The sequence below is a fragment of the Corvus brachyrhynchos genome, unplaced genomic scaffold, assembly GCF_000691975.1.
Source record: "Corvus brachyrhynchos isolate BGI_N302 unplaced genomic scaffold, ASM69197v1 scaffold11, whole genome shotgun sequence".
Lineage (NCBI taxonomy): Eukaryota > Metazoa > Chordata > Aves > Passeriformes > Corvidae > Corvus > Corvus brachyrhynchos.
Genome location: NW_008236965.1, coordinates 7,189,242 through 7,195,241, shown reverse-complemented (window position 1 = coordinate 7,195,241; position 6,000 = coordinate 7,189,242).

Below are 6,000 nucleotides of genomic sequence, written 5' to 3'. Positions count from 1 at the left end.
GCGGGACCCCTGACCCTCTCGCCTGGGAAACCTTGGGAACCTGAGCTGCGGGCACCCTTTACCTTCAGAGGCACCTGCCCCTTGATGTTTCTCTGACAATGGCAAGGGCACTGCGTGCTCAAACACAACATCATTTCATGACTGTCTATACCCGTGCTCAGCTGTGTGATCCTTATCTTCACAGCCCCTTCTGAAGCGTCTCATGCCGCTTTCCAGCGTCACACAGCACTGCGGGAGCTGCCACTTGAGCGACGTTCCAGCCACACCGCCGTGCATGACGATGCTCGCAGGGACTTCGTCATTCTTTAAGCACTGTGAGGAATGTGTCATGGCTTTAGGAAAATTCGGTAAACGGGACCCTGGAAGTAACAGACTGGGTAGTTTGGGGACATATGGGTGGCTTCTCCCTTAGGAGATAACCAGTAGCCCCTTCCCCATACCTAGACATGTTGGAGGTAAAAACGACAGTGTCACACAGGAGTGATCCTTCACAGGCACTGAAGACAGGTATGGAAGAGAGTGGCAAAGTCAGCTTTTTGAGTTTAGTTGCTTTCCTAAACTGGACTTTCACCATCAGAGCAATTTGATTGCTTCAGTTGCAAAGGCCAGTGCTTTAGACAGAGTAAGTGCATCTACAGTGACTAATATCAGTCAGATTGTGCTGATTTACATTAACTGGTTGCTTGGCGTGCATTTCCTTTGTCACAATAATAGTACACTAATTTTCTGTTATTTATGTGAAGTGTAAGGACATATTTCACTTCTTCCTGTGATCATTAACATATTCATCTATTCAATTTCGTAACTATATTATTCACCTCAAATTGAGATCAATTGCTTAAGAACATATTAATAAAATTCAAAGGTAAAAGAGTGACAGAAGCGTGAACACTAATTTTCAGGGAGATTAGTTTGTACTTCGGAAATTCAGGCCCCTGCTCCCAAAATACTGTGTGCACTCATTATAAAGTTGCAATGTTAATGGGTGGTTTCTTTGTTAATGGTACCATAAAAATCACAGTCTCCTTGGCCAGAATGATCTGAGGCTTTTGCATTGATTAATGAACATATATGCTTTTCTGGTAAGGTCTGTGGGCTCAACACCATGCAAGCACCATGGAATCAGGGAGTAAATGCCTCTCCTCTAACAGGCAATAAGTGGATTGATGGAGTAAGCCATTTCATAAAGATAGAAAAAAAAAAAATCATAGCTAAGCTGATCACTAGCAAGCTGCTTCCAGATCTCACTGGGAATTAAAGTAGATGAGCTATGCACCTTTGAAAAATTAGATTAATTATGGAAATAGCACATGACCCTTAACTAGAGTGGCACTAAATAGCACTGAAATACGGCAGGAACAAGAGGCAAATGGTAAAAGCATCCCACTGTGTGCAGCACTATGTGCTGGTGAAAGTATAAGTTAATTTCCTTTTTTAAAATAAAAATTGGTTGAAATTTATATTCTTTGAAGTTCCTACAGCATACTGCTTGATTTATACTAGAATCAGCTGAAAAATGTCCCTTAATTCTGAGTGTACTTGCACTTATGAGTAACTTTGCATTACTGAAATCCATAGGACAAGTTCCTCAAGGGAAGTTGGTCAGTGCTGTCCAGATTGGGTTTACACACTTACACCGAAGTATGAGGCAGATATTCCTAAGGGAGTGTAGAAGAAGTTGTCCATATCAACACATTTGCAGTGAGAGGAGGGACTCACTTTCTGCCATCCTCAGAAATGTTGGTCATTTTTCTCTCCAAAGGGAGAGAAAACGCAAAGATAGAAAATAGTGTGTGCATAAATATTGGTTATGGCTCAGCAAACCAGTCAGTGCAGATTTCCACTCACAGAGATACCAAGCCTCTGATAAGTGAAGAGAGAAGTTGACAGGGCTGATGTCAGAAATTTTGGTTCCTTAAGGGAAACTACATTGTAATATTCAATTGAGGTAAAGGAGACAGGAATATTTGAAATTTCTGCGAGGAATAGAAAGTAATGGATTTCATTTCAGAACCAAGATGTCTGGAGAAACAGGTATTTCCCTGTTTGGAAAAGACTTATGATTGGATTCTAGTCCATGTTCTTGTATCTAGCACACAATGGAAAAGAGAAAAGCTGAAGTGTGCAGCATTTCAGCGAGTCTCTGTATTTGAATGGCTCCTTGGGTGCTATAGCTGGTAGCTGTAAGGAAGGGCTAAAGTCCTGCTGTAAATTATGCTGGAAGCCAGACTGATCCAAACAATCTCATCATCAAGGGATTATAAAATGACCATTTGACCAATGCTGCCATTGCAGATTTGATCTACAAAAGAGAAAGAGAAGGTTAGTATTCTGCATTGATTAATGTCATTGTCTGTGTTGAGTACTTAAAACCTTTTCCATAGTTCAGGTAACAACCTGCAAACATTTTTCTGTATGCAGAGTTACCCCAGTACTAACGTCATGATACCAGGCATTTCAAGACACACCTTTACTCCCTGTAGCAATATGTTTGGATTACCTCTTAACCTATTCTGGAGCAGTATGTTCCTCTCTGGAGATGTTTTAAGGAGGCCATTTGATGTTCAGAAGAAAATTTAACTTCAGCCTTAAGATTAGTTGAGAAGAGGCAAGATGGAATGTGGGAGTCTCACTAGTAGTAACCGAGGGCATGGCATCATGTTTTACTGTATTTGACAATTTCCAGCAATTAGTGGTGAAACTGATTTCTAGATTAAGGGAAGACTCATTGCATTTAATTTATTTTCTTCTTGTTTTAATTTACCAGGCTCCATCTGTTTCCCTACTTCTCCACTGCAGAACATCCTAGCTCTAAAGCAAATCCCTTTTTTTGTGGACAGAATGGTGTGATAGCTGCCACTACCTGTTTGTTTGTCTCTGTTTTCCACTCCGACTCTTTCCTCAGGCTGTCTAACTAGACAGATTGCCCTAGGTAGGAAACCTTCCCTATTAAAAACAGAAACAAAGGCAGTGTGTTTCCACTTAATGTTTTAGCTTTGACTAAACACTCAGGTGCATTAAATTTCATAAAAAGATGTCCTAATGGGTTGTGTGTTTCAGTGGGTTCTCAGCTCCCACATCAGCTGTATATGAGGCCCCTTCCCATGGCTCCCTCTGCTAACAGTGATGCTAACGGTTAATCATGATATTACTTCTGGCTACTACACAGGCAGTGTCAGTGGGTAGCAGTCATGGCCACTTTCCAGAGGATTAGAGTGAGTGTATGGGGTGCTACTCTGCTTTTGCAAAAAACCTGCAAACTTCCAAAACCTTATAAAATCAGGGACTCGTAAAACAGCCTCCTTTTGAATGCTAACATGAGTGTATTTTAGCTTCAAGGAAACCAGAAGCGATAAAAACCGGTTTTAGTTTCACTGAGTGTTCCCTGTGGCCTTTCTCAAGGGGGGTTCAGCCATCCTCTCTGTATTGAGCTTCTGTGATTCCACGTACAGTTGAGGCATACCGTGGTTTTTCTCTCCCATGTGATCTTCTGTTCACAGAGGCCGTGGATGTTAAAGACAAATAAGGTGACAACTGGATCCCTTTATACACTTTGTGCACTTTATATCTGCATGTAAAGAAGAGGTGACCTGTGTGGTCACCTCTCAGCATCTCGATGTAGATCAAGGGGAATGACTCATGCTCTCCTATACCTTTTGTACCTGTTATGTGAAGCTGATCCACTTTAAACTCCAACTGCTGCTACCAAAACTATTTTTTAGTGCTCACTGCAGAGAGCTGTTTGCAAAGCTCGTCCAGCAAAATGCTGAACAAAATGGTTCAGATCATTGGCACTGTGTAGTTTGGGGGAAAAGAGAGAAAGAGAAAGATAAAAACTGAGAAGTAATTTGATACAGTTTAGCCAACATGTAGATACTCCTCCCGGAATTTAACATTCAGGTATGATAGTATAAGAAATAAATGGTCTTCAAAATGAAAACTGTTACTTATTACCAAATAGGTCACATTTCCAACAACTGTTTCTCAATATGTAAATATAAGCTGTGATTGCTTTGAAAAATATATAATTATATATTCAACAGAATGCATATTTTTTCCCAGTGCAGCACAGTTAATTTTATCTGAAAATTAGTGATTACCATTTTGGTGCTAATTATGGAGTACTAAATACATCTTCAGTGTTAAAAGATAGACTCATCTCTGTTTCATATATCCCTTGTAGAACTCACTTGTGGAATTAACAATGTTGCTTTGTGATTTTAGAGGCACAAAATTTTTTTTTTCACTGAAAATGAAGGATTAATATATTGATTAGGACCTCTGCTTTTAATTAGGCCTACATGAGGGACCTTAACCTAAGCACAGAATTTTTCACTTACGTGCATGGATATTCTGTCAGTGCCCCTGAGAAATCCAGGTATGGGGGGCAGCAGAGGGAAGATCACAGTATAAGCTGCTTTTATTCTGGATACACAGACTTGCTTCTGTGCCTTTCTCTGTCTGCATGCCACAGAGATAACCCACGTCTGGTAGGGAACCACATTGGAGATAATATGAGGTCTGAGAGAGCATGAGGGGTTTCAGTAAAGCATTATATAGAGCAGAAAGCTTGCAAGTGAGAGAGTACACTAACAATCTGAAAACAGATGAGTGTTATACAGAAAAAATCACAAGTGGATACAACCTTTCCTTTGATGTGCAGCCCATCTCATTTCATCCTCCTGGTTGGATCCGTGAAATGTAGAAATGCTGGCAACCCTTTGTTCAAGTGAGAGAGCAAAGTCTTACCTCCTGCTATGTGAATCATGATACAATAATCCTATGAAGGCATTCTTCCACATACCTCATTCTAAAACATTTGGGCTGAAAAATTCACTTGAGATTGATCAGAGATGATGAGTTCAGTCTAGAAGGCTTGGATATAAACACTTACTGAAGTGCTTTGCTAAGTTCCTATTGTGGGGTGTGATCATGTGGGCTGGAGAGGCCAGCCTAGGGTCTTTAGGAGGAGCTGACTCAAATGTATGGATTATCCAACATTTTCATTAGTACCACTGGGGAGATTTGAATGCGGAATAATTTGCAAATGAAGAAACCAGAGAGGGGCAAAATGCATACCCAAGGAACATTAATATTCAACTCCAGAGCAACTTCTGTGTGAGCATATATGTACTCATTGCAATATTCTGAAAATAATTGCATACATATGTATGTTAGCCCCACCCTCCAGTGGCATCAATAGGTTTAACCTCAGTTTTCTGTTGCACTGCAAATTAAGGGAAAAGACTTTATTTTAAGAGTGTTGAACACATGGCTGCCATCCAACAACTTCAGTATGGCACCCTCCCAAGAAAGCGCTCCAAGGCAGCCTAATCAGGACAGAATTCCTGGCAAAAGTACATTTTGAGACAAGGCTCTCTCTCTTTTTCCAAAGTAGAAAACTCCTTTGATGGCAGGCACAGAGAGCATTTAAGAACATTCTCAGGTGCCTTTTCTGCAAATTGAAAAATCAAACTCAAAAAGTTGGGAAGGAAAATTGCAGGAGTCATTTTAACACTTTTCCTGATCAAGTTGGGCAGTGGAGACTGAGAAACAGCCAGCTGATTTCAATTTACTTCTCATTTTTTTCACTTCTGTCAATAGGTACAAGCTCATAACTGATTACAGAAGGTTTTAATGCTGCTCTGTAAACATGAATGGTGCCTTAAACTGTATCACAAAACTGAGTTAAATTCTCTCCTAAAGAGCCACTCAGCTTTAGTTTTCTACTAATATACGTTCCAAAATGCTGGTTTGGGTTTTGTGTTGGGATTTGCCCTCCCCACACACAGTATGTTTTATTGTTTCTGTACTGCTCTTCCTGCTTTGCACCGTCCAGTTCTGGCAAAGTGGCTATACCCAGAGTAGTGGTTTGTGGCAAAAATGTGATGTATTGGAGAAAAGATGGGAATGGCTCCATAAGCCAGCAATAATGTAACATCCTTGGTGTGCCCACAGTGCCAACAGGCTGCAGAGGACGGGTGTCCTGGGCTGTGGGGG